Genomic DNA, 13,523 nt, shown 5'->3' on the forward strand with positions numbered 1-13,523 from the left:
CTTTCTGTTATTCATTCATCAGTGTTTGAGTTTATAAAGCAAATATTAGTTGCATTATAGTTCAGCATCGCCTTGGGCTATATGAGTTTGAGTGACTAATAGTGATAATTAGATTAAACCCATTAGTGCAGTAAGTGCATTTCTTATTTGATTTTTCGTGCAAACCTCAAACACCTTTTTGACTTCAGAGCCTGTGGGGTGACTGATACTGTGTGTTTGGTCATTTCTGATCCATGCAGCGTATTTGTAATTACATCTCCCATTGCTATAAAATGCAAAAGTTCAATGATTGTTTTGACACTAGCCCACTAGAGATTGTCCCATTCTGTTCTATGTAAAAGCTGAATTGCTACTTTTTTTCTTTACACAAATAAATTTGTAGAGCAGTGTTCCCCAACCTTTTTGCGCCCAATAGCACATTCATGTTTTCAGAAGAGTGTGGTGGGCACCAACAATTTTTCAAGGCTTATTTTGTATTTGTACATTAAACAATACGAAAATAATCATATTTAATAGTATATAATATATGAATCCATAAGATAAAAAAGGTAATTTCACATGTAAAAGGTATTAATTAAATTATTTGGCAATTACTCTTTCACCTTACCATGTGAATTTGCTCTTTTTTATCTACCTGTAAGAAAAATTAAGGAATTTTTACAAAAATAAATGTCATAAACAGTTTTCATCTTATTTATTTTTAAAAAAGTAAAATTATTTTTTGATCGGACAGTTTTTTGGAAAAATTTAGACTAGCTGTAGCAGAAAATGAGGCTAGTAATATTTCAGTCCTATATATAAACATTGTTGAACTGCTGGTCCAAATATACTTATTATTCTTACTTTAACATAGATAGCCAGTTATGGTTAATTAAAAATATTCTTTATATTGTTACTTGTATCTGGATTTCAATAAACAAACAAACAAATATGAAAAAAAGTTAAACACAAGTTAATCATCCCCTCTCATCAGCACTTAATGGAAAATAGGTATCATTAATTCACATGTTTTTTCTAATAAAGTCAATGTGATTTTTGGCTCTGCATTTCTTCAGCCAATTTTTCATAGTTGGGAGAGTAGGATGATATTCCCGTTCATAAGCAATCGTCAAGATGGACATCTGTAAGCCGAGATCTGTATTTTGATTTTATTATGTTCATTATTGAAAACAGAACTTCACATAGATAAGTGGAACCAAAATAAGATTTTATTTTTTATTCTACATTTTTTAAGGCAGGAAACTTTTTTCAGTCAACCAGATTCCAAAAGATTTCATCTGTTGTGCAGGATTTTAGAACAATATCATTTTGAAGGCCCAATTCTCCACGTCTTCTGTTTTTATTTGAATGAGACTCGCAACTGATGTAGCCATTTCTGTTACCTCTATTTGGCAAGTAAAAGGATTCACAAGAAAGGCAACTTCAGGCTCAGTGATGGTGAACTGTTGAAATCTCTTTTCAGATTGTTCCAGAAGTATTTGAATGTGGATAACAAATGGTGATGGGTTAAAATCACTGTCACATACCATTTTCTTCATACTTGGGAAATGTACGAGAGACTTTGTCCTCATATGTGACATCGACAAGATCAGTTTTGCTTTGAATGATTTTACAGAACCTATCATTTGAGCCACATGTTTGTCTTTTCCCTGGAGCTCAAGATTTAAAATGTTCAATTTGTCAGTGATGTCCTCAAGAAAAGCCAAGTCCATTAACCAGCTGGAGTCTTCTAGTTGCTCGAAGTTCTGATTTGTGGACTTCAAAAATTCTTTGATCTTTTCAATTAGGCTTAAAAAACATGAAAGAACTTTACCTTTGCTCAGCCACCGTACTTCTTTGTGCAAGATAAGATCAGATTGTTTATCATCAACATCTTCCAACAGTGCCTTAAAAAGTCAGTGTTGCAAAGGTTTCACTCAAATAGAGTTAATTATTTTAATAATGACATCCATGATGTGTTGAAAAGAAAGAACTTTGACGCACAAGGCTTCTTGGTGGATAAAGCAATGATAAGACATAAAGTTCGGAAAGGATTCATTCTTTTTGCAGGGTGCAATGAATCCATTGGCGCTGCCCATCATTGCTGGTGCCCCGTCAGTGGTGATCACAGACAGCTTGTGTAGTGGCATAGTAATTGATGTTGCACATGATCTGAATAAATTATAGATGTCCTCACCCTTTGTTCGCCCTTTCATAGGCAATACTTTTAGTAACACTTCTTTTACAGTGAAGTCACTAAATACCATCCTCACCATAACTGCCAACTGTGCTGTATCCAATATATCTGTTGATTCATCGAACTGCAGTCAAAACCAGTCATATATTTCTAAGTCATCCTTTAGCTGAGTTTGCATGTCACTTGAAATTGCATGTATCCTCCTCCTAACTATGTTGTCTAATAACTGCAAGTCTTGTACTGCTGACAAAATCTCACGCTTATTAGGAAATCCTTGAAACAGGCAATCAGCACCAGTCAAAAATGCTTCCTTCAACAATTCACCATCTTGAAAGGGTTTTTTTCTTCTTTGCGAGCAGATGAGCAATTTTAAAGGAAGCAATAGTAGCACTTTTAGACTTTACCACTTGTCTAGTGAAAACAGATTGCTGGGCAGATAGGTTTGATTTGAGTTGATTAATTTTCTTCTTTCTCAGCTCAGATTTAAGTGGATGGCTAATGTCAAAAGAGCTGTGATTAGTTTGGAAATGGCATTTGACATTACGTTTTTTCGGCACTGCAACAGTACCACCACAGAATAAGCAAACACATGTCCCTTTATTTTCAATAAAACAATAGGATTCTTCCCACTCTGCGTTGAAATAATACGTACGTTGTCTTTTATTTGAACCACTCATTTTGGGGCAAAGTGTTAAAAAAATAATAAATCGTGAAGCACGAGAAAACAGGAGTATCAGTGCAGCAGAAGAATACTCGCATACAGGGCTGGGGGTGTCACATGCTAAGGAGCAGCATTCCATCCATTCTTGGGGCAGCAGAGTCCGAGTGGGGTTTTCTTTTTCTGCTTCAGCAGCTCGGGCGGCAGCAGTCCAAGCTGCTTTTATGTGTGTGTGTGGCAGTTCTGGGCAGCGCAGAGAGAAGCTGGAGAGAAGCCGTGGCCCCATGCCTGCCGGGGACAGAGAACACTGGCGCTCGCAGCCTATGGCCCTGGAGTTCTCTGTCCCCAGCAGCAGCGGGGCCGCAGCTTCTCTCCCCTTCTGGCCACTACTTTTCACACCGTGTCACTAGGAGGGTGCACATAAATGCCCAGGCGGGTGCCATGGCTCCCACGGGCACCGCATTGGGGACCACTGTTGTAGAGTGTTGACCCTGAATATAGTTGATTATTTAATGTATTTTACTGTTCTTTCTACTAAAACAAATGAATAAGACCGGTGATTAAAGTTAGGGGCTGGGGGAAATTACAGATCTCCTTCCTCTGTTAAAATCAGAGGGAGAGTTCCTCCTCATCTTGACTGATAATGTTAAATGTATAGGCATATTGCCTCTTTGTCCCTGGTTACTGTTGTGGGAACTCCTCTTCCTGTTCCAATCTTCTTAAATATACACTAAGACTCTGTAGCCCAGATCAAATTCACATCTACAGTGAAGCGAAATCAAAACTGCCCCGATGGACTGCATTGGAGCCAGCCCAGCTTTTTCTCATATACTCATAGACCTTAAAGTAAGAAGGGACCGTCATGATCATCTAGTCTGACCTACTGCACATCGTAGGCCACAGAACTTCTGGCTGAGATACTGAAATCCTTAAATCTTGATTTAATAACTTCAAGTTACAGAGAATCCACCATTTATACAAGTTCAAACCATCAGGTGACCCATGCCTACGGGCTGCAGACGAAGGTGAACCGCACTCCCCGACAATCTGACCTGGGGGGGGGAGTCCTTCCAGACCCCAAATATGGTGATCAGTTAGATCCTGAGCAGGTTGAGGAAACCCACCAGCCAGATACCTGAGACTGAATTATCTATAGTAATTCAGAGACCTCCCCATCTAGTGTCCCACCTCCAGCCACTGGAGATATTTGCTAATAGTAGTTGCTATTCTTCTGATTCACAAACTTTTGTTCATTTAAGAAGTAGCCTCCCAGCTCTACTGCCAGCATTCTGGATTCACAAAATACTTGAAGTCAGAAGCAATAGTGGGCCTGATTTCAGTGGAGTTACATCAACAGAGAATTTGGTCCAATGTCCCTACCCTTTGCTCAGCTATCACTTTCCCCCATGAGTCTTGCAACTTCCCATTCAGAGCAGAAGAAGTCACTAGCTTACTTGTGTGATCAGAGAGGTAAGCCCAGCTGTGTTTTCTACTCTGAAGCCTAAGAAAGACGAGACTCATTTTCCTTTTTAAAAAGAAACTGATCAGAAGTTTTGCACTATTTGATCATCCTAAGAGAGAAAGAAAGATGCAGTTGCAAAAGAGTCTTCTTTACCTAAAGTGATAACCATTCTGTATTTAAAGATCCTTTGTTTATTGCCCAGTCTCCTGAAACCTGCACCCATAAAGCTAAACATTCAAAGATGTTGTGCTGCTAAATCAGGCAGTTGGACAGTTTGCAAGGAGAGAAAAACTGGTGCTTTGGTAAATTACACTTGTCCAAGGTTCACTTCACAGGAGGAGCATGGCCTGGAAAATACCCTAAGCATGGAATGTTGAACATTGCATACCTGGCTGAAAAATTGAAGCTGCAGATGCAAAGGTGTGGTTGTTTTTTTCCCCCAGAGACTGTGTTCAGTAGGCCTCCTGCAGGTAACCAGACCACACAATTTTTCTCAGTAGACCAGCCATGTTAAAGGAACTGGAGACAGACAGTGAATTGACAGCAGATTTTGGTTTATGGCATGGCACTGACAACATGAACCCATTGCATGCTGGGACTCAGCAAAGGAACAAAGGGTTGGGAAAGAGATGAGGAAATAATTCTGGGAAGCCCTCTGGCCTGTGTTGTGCAGGAGATCAGATTAGATCAGCAGTGGGCAACCTGCGGTCCACTTCCTGCAGGTCCCATTGGCTGATAATAGTGAACCGTGGCCACTGGGAGCTGCAGGCAACCGTGCCTGTGGACGGTCAATGTAAACAAACTGTCCTGCGGCCCACCAGCAGATTACCCTGATGGGCGGGCCACAGGTTGCCCATCACTGAACTAGATGATCACAGTATGAAGTATGAGAAAAAGAAGGAAAATGATCCATGGATGGAACAGAGGTCATGTATATCTCCATTAAAGAATTTAGAGGACACAGCTAAATTGACTCTATCTAGCACAGGAAAGAAGGAGATACAATTCACAAACTATTGCAAGCTTTTACCAGGCGCAAAAAGGAAAGTTGGGAGAGTCACACACAGAAACCATGCTTAGGTGGCTACAATCATCACTATATGAGTGGTGCCTAGCGACAGATCCCATAAGGGAACAATCCAGAGACACCACAGTGATTTGAAGCCACTCTTCTGCTTTTATCTATATGGAGCCATTTCTGAGTTTCGGTCTCAGAGGACTAGTCATTAGAATAGCTCCCACTCAGACAAGCTACACTAATAGCAAGTCAAAAGAGAGACAGTTCATGACATTTCACAGTATCTCTGTTCTGTTCCAAATGCAGGCTACTGCACTTCTGTTCTCAGTGAATGAAGCAACCTATGGAAAAAGAAAGGAGTCATAGTGACACAGTACCCTGGACCATGTCCTGATTTGCGCATTCTCAGGAGTTCTGGTCTGGCAGGGAGAGTCTGAGACCCTTGAGATGCATGTGGTCTGCAAACACTTACTGGAGTACAATTAATTGTAACCAGCTTCCTGGATGCTACTGGGAACAGGCCATAGCAGAAATATACTTCCCTGATTCGAGAGATGCTACTTATCTTCTGAAAACGTTAATGATAAATTCTGATCCAATTATCTGTGCTCCTTAACAAAGAATTCAGTGCATTGCACAACAGCCCACTGCCATGCATTTCTTCTCCTGGAGAGAAATGGAACAACTCCTGCAATGCAAGCCTCTACCCTATCCTGATTCATGCAAATGTGGGTGCAAGTGTGCCCCTGAAGAGAATATCAGGTACATCTATTAATGATTAATCATGCTGATTGGGGGAAAATGCATAAGCTTCTGTTGCCCCTTTGGCCAATGGGAAACTGAAATTTGAGGCTTTGGAAAGTAGTATCCATTTGGATGAGAAATTAGTGACAGAGTTTGTGTGTAATTTCATTATTTGAAAAATGTACATGCATCTTGTTTCCTTAAGTAGCAGCTGGATTTAAACTTTATACAGACAGCTCTTTTATTGAAGAATCCTCAGGCGAAGGCATTTCTGCCTTGTCCAAACAAACAAACAGACAAACAAACAAACAAAGAACAGCTCCCTCTCCTCTAATTATTTCCAGAAACCCATAGAGACTTACTGGAAACACAACACTTTTTTTCCAGCCTCCAACTCAAGTTTGAAACTAGAGCTATGTCTTCACTGCCAAAAACAGTGTGTTTTTACAGTGAGATAATTAATGCACACTAGCTATCCTTCTATAAAATCCTAGTTAAGACACAGCTCTGTAAAGTTTACTGTGAGGTAGCTAGATTGGTCAACACTAGGATTTTACAGCAGGATAGGTTATGCACAATAGTTATCTCCCTGTAAAAACACACCTTTTGGGGCAGTGAAGGCAAAAGGCAGGAAACCTTGTTAGCTGTACACTCCCCTCCGGGCCATACAGTCTTATCAAATGGTTCCAGGCACCACCCTCTCTTTGGTTTGCAGCTGTTTTTACTACACAAAGGAGATTCTGTTAAGTATTTACTGCACCCACATACTATAAGAATGTCTGAGGTCGCCATTGCTTCCAGGGACCCTAATGGTGGCCTACTGACACCTGTTTCATAACACTTCTGGATCAGTTCTGGGTCCAGTTCTGTTTAATATCTTCATCAATGATTTAGATAATGGTATAGAGAGTACACTTATTAAGTCTGCGGATGATACCAAGTTGAGAGGGGGTGCAAGTGCTTTGGAGGATAGGATTAAAATTCAAAATGATCTGGACAAACTGGAGAAATGGTCTGAAGCAAATAGGATGAAATTCAATAAGGACAAATACAAAATACTCCATTTAGGAAGGGACAATCAGTTGCACACATACAAAATGAGAAATGACTGCCTAGGAAGGAGTACTGTGGAAAGGTATCTGGGGGTCATAGTGGACCACAAGCTAAATATGAGTCAACAATGTAACACTGTTGCAAAAAAAAAAAGCAAACATCCTTTTGGGATGTATTAGCAGGAGTGTGGTAAGCAAGATATGAGAAGTAATTCTTTCACTCTACTCCTTACTGATTAGGGCTCAACTGGAGTATTGTGTCCAGTTCTGGACGCCACATTTCAGGAAGGATGTGGACAAATTGGAGGGAGTCCAGAGAAGAGTGACAAAAATGACTAAAGGTTTAGAAAACATGACCTATGAGGGAAGATTGAAAAAAACTGGGTTTGTTTAGTCTGGAAAACAGAAGACTGAGAGGGGACATGATAGCAGTTTTCAAGTATGTAAAAGGTTGTTATAAGCAGGAGGAAGAAAAATTGTTTTTCTTAACCTGAGAATAGGACAAGAAGCAATGGGCTTAAATTGCAGCAAGGGAAGTTTAGGTTGGACTTTATGAAAAAATTCCTAACTGTCAGGGTGGCTAAGCACTGGAATAAATTGCCTAGGGAGGTTGTGGAATCTCCATCATTGGGGATTTTTAAGAGCAGGTTAGACAAATACCTGTCAGGAATGGTCTAGATAATACTTTGTCCTGCCATGAGTAGAGGTGACCAGACTAGATGACCTCTCAAGGTCCCTTCCAGTTCTATGATTCTATGATTTTCTATGATTTTTCTCCATTGTGACTTTATAATTTCCATTTTATGTAATATAATTTCTATATTATGCATTATTTTACATACAAGTAAAACAATACAGAAACATTACAATGAAACGTTACTGTGATTTCCTGTGAAAAATGTTGACAAATGTGATATGTCCCTGTGAAACATTTTGATTTAGTCAAATCAGCGTTTTACAGCAGAAAAGTTCTATTGGAAATTTTTTGACCACTTCTAATAATTATCATGGACTACATTAATTGCTCCTGTGCAAGGACTTACAGAAGGACAATAGTCAGAGATACTTCCCAACTGATTTGGAAATACCGGTAAGTTACCTTTGAAAATCATCACCACAAACAAGGGTTTGATACACAAAGTGGGAAGAGGATATGGATTCCCAATCCCATGAGTCCTGAGGCTTTGTGAATAAGGTAAAGGAACCTTACATGCATAAAGGCAATGGACAGCCACATGCTGGGTTGGCACTCTACTTTGCCCTATTGACCTCTTATTCCTAATAGTACCACTTTCAGAAGAGCCAGGCAGTCACTGGCTGAAATGCCTTTTGCTGCATGGTTGCAGTCATGAATTTGACTACACAGAAGCTAATGGATGGTATATCTGTGTTGTCAGACAGGAGTGAAGCTGCAGAGTTGTGGGTCCTGGGCTGCTCGTCCTGGGCCTGCCCATTTCCTCAGAAACTAGTCCCCATGTTGCATGCAGGGAGGGCTTCTGATGTATTCTAGGGATGAGGAAGGATGATACCAAGTCCTCTTTGTTGTCCTCCTCCTTGAGTTTGATCCTCTCCACATGGTAAAACAATGCAGTAATCTGTGGCAATTTGCTTGCACATGTGGAGGGGGATGAGAAAGAAAGTGGAAAATAGGGGTCAGAATAGTTTAGGGGAAAGAATAGACATCGTTTATGCATGATGATCTTCCATAAAGGCCATTAGGTTGAGTGATCATGCATTGCCTCAGGGCAGAAACCAGTTATATGTTTTCAATTTAATACTATAGCTCGCTAAAAGGAATATAATAGGCCACAGACTTGTCCAGCAAATCACTCCAGCAAATTGTCAAGTGTGCACATAAAGTTTTTCACGTGACATGGGGATATTTCTGGAGCCTTAGTTGCCTTGTGGAGAATAATATCCCATGACAGTGACAGCCAGGAAATCTATTGTTTTTGAATCAGTCCACACATTAGTGTGGAAATGCACTTGTTTTTCTTTATGCTGGTTGAAGTGCTCGTTTTACTGCGACTCAGCTTTTCAAGACAATAGCCAAAGATGGGAAAAGGAGATGTAGTAATATGGCTCTGTGGCTAAAACACCACATAAGAGTTACCCTTCTCTAGTGCTGTGTGTAGAAGGGAGAATCAAACTTAATTTAGTGATGTTACTTTCAGTTCAGCTTGGTGTTATCTTGACATTGATTTTGCCTGCTGTGTGTGAAGTTATTTTTCATAGCACCACTTAGGTCAAAACCTTACATAACACCTTCATAGTCAGCTACCTGATAAAACTGCATTTGAGAGATGTATATGAAGGGTGGGAATATCAAAGGAACTTTATTGGACAATAATATAATTAATTAATTAGTAGAATACTTACTTCACAAGGCCTAAAGGTATAAGCATGCAAAAATTCAATTTCTTGTCCAAATTCTATGAATCACTAAACACCACCAGCCCCTGTGACTGTTCCTACCCTGGTCTGCACATAGCCTCATTCTTCCCAATAGGTCCTGGATACCTTCTAAGTCCTCTGTTCTCTAAGGCTATGTCTACACTTTTGTGCTGCACTGGGTACTTGTCTATGTATTGCTAGCTCATGTACCCTGTACCTGCACTGAGTGTCCTCATATGCTGTGCTGGGCATGAGTATACACTGCTGGCACCCACACTGCCCCTTTCTGGTACACAACAGTAGTTCTACCATTTCAGGGATAGTGGAATTATATAAACAGCTTGCAGCAGCCCTCCTGCACCAGATCACTCATTTTTGGAAAACCATACCAGTACAAAATCAGGCTGCTAGCTCCCTTTGTGAGCTGACAACACCTGACAGCTACTGATCAGTTGCAAATCAGTGTTTGCAGGATTAGGAAGGCAGCTGTCAGGGTGATGGTTATAAAGGTTTGCCATTCTGTGAACACTGTAATCTACCTCGAGGTGGTTGCCATAACCAAAGTCCTTGAAATTAGAGCAGGATTTCAGAGAATGGGGTTTCCAAACTTTGCAGAAGCCATCAATGGAAAACACATCCTAAAACTTTGCCCAGAAAAAGGGGCCAGTGAATATGTGAACCAAAAACTTTAATATTCACTCATTCTCCAAGGCTTAGTGGACCACAGGGGACTGTTCATGAACACCAATGTTGGACACACAGAGACGGTCCATGATGCCTGTGTGCTCAGGATGGCAGGATTGTATCTCAGGGGGAAGAAGGGACTTTATTCCCCAGACATGATGTGGTTGTGAACAGTGTATCTGTGCCATCATTTATTTTGGGGGACCCTGCATACTTGCTCCTAATGTGGCTCATGAAGCCACACACCAACATCGCTGACCCAAGAAAAGGGAATTTAACTATAGAGTCAGTAGTTGCAGAACAGTGGTGAAGGGTGCCTCTGGATGCCTGAAAGCTCAGTGGTAATACCTGTCGACCTTTCTGGATGTCAATGTAGCCAATGTGATTCACATTATTGTGGCATGCTGTGCCTTGCTGACACACAAGACTGAAGGAAAATACTTCCAGAGTGAATGGGCACAGGACAGATCTGGTTTTCAAAGCCTGTGCAGGAAGCTGGATCCCACCCATGTGCACACTGCTCCTGGTTCCCATTAGGCAAGGGAAATTCATGGTACAATTTACTTGCACATTGTGAATCAATGTGGATCCAGAAAGTGACTTGGGACTATGCCAGCAGACACTATTGTAACACTGTGGTGCTGCTGGAAAAGTTCAATAGAGTATTGCCACATAGTTGTGTTGCAATGTACCTTGGTAGATTTCAGTCCCCTGCATCTGATGTTAATGTACTAACCGAAAGAAGGCAATTGGGTGAGAGCCTTGGGTTGAACAGATCAGGGGAAAAGGAGGAAGGTTGTGATAGGGTTCAGGTGGGGAAAGAAAAGTTTTAAGACACTTATGGCTGTGCAAAGACACAACATCACTTTTCCTTCCCCATACAAATGGGAGCCATGTGGAAAGAGGTTGGGAGTGCTTGGTTGCTTGGTCCCACCTAGGTCCAGGAAGGGAAAGGGAATGGATGGTTTGGTTGTCTGAGGGATGTCATAGTGGTCCATTCTCCCTGTGACAATTTCAAATATTTTGTACCATTCCCAATCCCTGGTGTCTGTCCCTCTGTCCCTTAGGGTTCCCTCTAAGCTGCATGATTGTGCAGCAGCCAGTCAGCCGCGCAGCCACCGGGGCCTGGACAGGAGAGCAGCCACTGGCGCCTCTCCCCCAGCCCTGGCCCCAGCCCCAGAGCTGCCACGATCAGGGAGAGGTGCCTCTCACCCGGCCCTGGGCTGCGGCTGTGAGAGAGGGCTGGGGGAAGTCCTCTCTTCCTACCACAGCCGTGGGGCAGCCTACACCCTAAACCCCTCATCCCCGGCCCTACCCCAGAGCCTGCACCCCCAGCTGAAGCCCTCACCCCCTGGACCCCAATCCTCTGCCCAGCCCTGAGCACCCTCCCACACTCTGAACCCCTCAGCCCCACCTGCACCACTCATCACTTCCACATTGGTGCACATAACACAATTCATCCCACACATAGATATAAAAAATTAGAGGGAACATTGGCAATCTGTCCCCTCCCTGAGCTGAGACACTATGCAGAAGCCAAGAGAAGAGGAGGTGGGTAAAACATCTGTCCCAGTAGCTTCACATACATAATGCCATGTTCTTTATCAGTGGAGAGGTGACAGGCTTGTGGAGTTAATCCAAAATTCAGGGAAGAAAATAAACTTCTGAAGTGACTTTCTGTTTCCCTATCCTTTTCAATGCTGTTTACTGGATACATGGGCCAGATTTTCTGGTGAGGCAGGGAGAGCTAAGTGGTGCACGGATGTTTTCTTCTGTTCTCTATTCCTTTTCCATGGGAACGCTGTCTATAGCTTAGCATACAGTCTCAAATTGTCTCTCAGTCCTGTAAACATAATTGAGCAAATTTTGGGTGTATTAGAAATTCAAACTGGTTCTTCAGATTTAATGGCAGGGCAAATGTGTTTAGTCCACCTTCATAAATCACAAAATGTTTCCACTCAGCAATATGAAGCATCTTTCTGGAATATGTAGCTGGGTATCCTACTCAGGACTGGAAAGTCACTTCTCTTGTCCATTCTGGTTCTCTGAACATTGCTATGTTCTCCAATGATGGCCGCTCTTTAATGAAGAGCTAGGTAACTATAGAAGTAGCATAATCCCTGAAAGGAACCGAAACCCACTCCTGCTGGCACCTGGATGCATTATAAACAGTGAAACATTTTGATAACAGTACTGTAATCCTGAACAATTTTTACCCTCAGCCCCTTCTTCATGGGATGCAAAAGTAGTCAGAGGGAAGGAGGCTGCAATAGTAGCATTCCTGGAATGCTAAGAAGTATCAATATTTGAAACTTATGGGGGGTGGGATTTTATAGGTTACTTCAAGGGTGAAATGAAATATAATGCTAGTCTTGTCTTTGACTTGCCAAGACATTCCTATGCCAAAAGGGAAAACATTCCACCGGTAGGGCAGGATCTGAACTGCAGAGATAGGAGAGGGAGAAGACTTGCTTATTGGCATTGACAGAAGGAGTCAGGAGCACTTTGAGTTCCTTAGGGTAAAGGACAATCAGGTTATTAGGAAGGAGGAGGAACTGATTTACTGGTTCATAGAGCAGGAGCATGCCCAGGGGGAACAGGACCACACACTTATACAGATTATGGTACAACTGGTGAAGAAAAATTTCAGAACCTGCCTGCTGCCATGACCATTGCTCTTCTCTGGGAAAAGGCAGCACCTTCTCCTCTTCCTCTTCCTCCTCTCTGTAGTTGCCACCCAGGCTGCTGCTGAGGTAGTGAATCCCACCACCACCCTGCCAGGGAGAAACATGCTGGACACCTGGCACAACAACTTGTGCTGGCACCTGTAACCCCTCACAGTGAAACCACCTCAGAGCATGCAGGAAGGGAACAATGAGCCCAATCCAGTCCCTGTAACCCAGCCTCTGTTCAGCCCACTAACCCTATACAGAAGATGTCCCTGTTTGTCCTCCTGCACAATATTCCACAGTCATTCCCCACCCTTGTCAGCGTGATGGGAAGGGTAAGGGCAAAGCAACTTGTCCACAGACAGTAACGTTTGCCCACTTCTCAGGGAATTTGACTGGGTGTTTTGTTCATTTGTTCCTGTTACAAACTGTCTTAGCTCTATGTACTATGTATGTCTGTAAACAAGTCACTGTTCACTTCGCTTTGTGTGTGCACCTTGCTTTCTGAGTATGATCAATGTCATATTTCCCACACATTTGGGATGGGACAACAGGATTCACAACACAAGACTGTGATTTCTGTAAATGTGTGGTGCCAATGAAATGCAATGAATATGTCCCTCCTATGGTCCCTTCCCTCCCAGCCATGAATTTCCTACTGTAAAG

This window comes from Natator depressus, chromosome 1 (assembly GCF_965152275.1).
Source record: "Natator depressus isolate rNatDep1 chromosome 1, rNatDep2.hap1, whole genome shotgun sequence".
Lineage (NCBI taxonomy): Eukaryota > Metazoa > Chordata > Testudines > Cheloniidae > Natator > Natator depressus.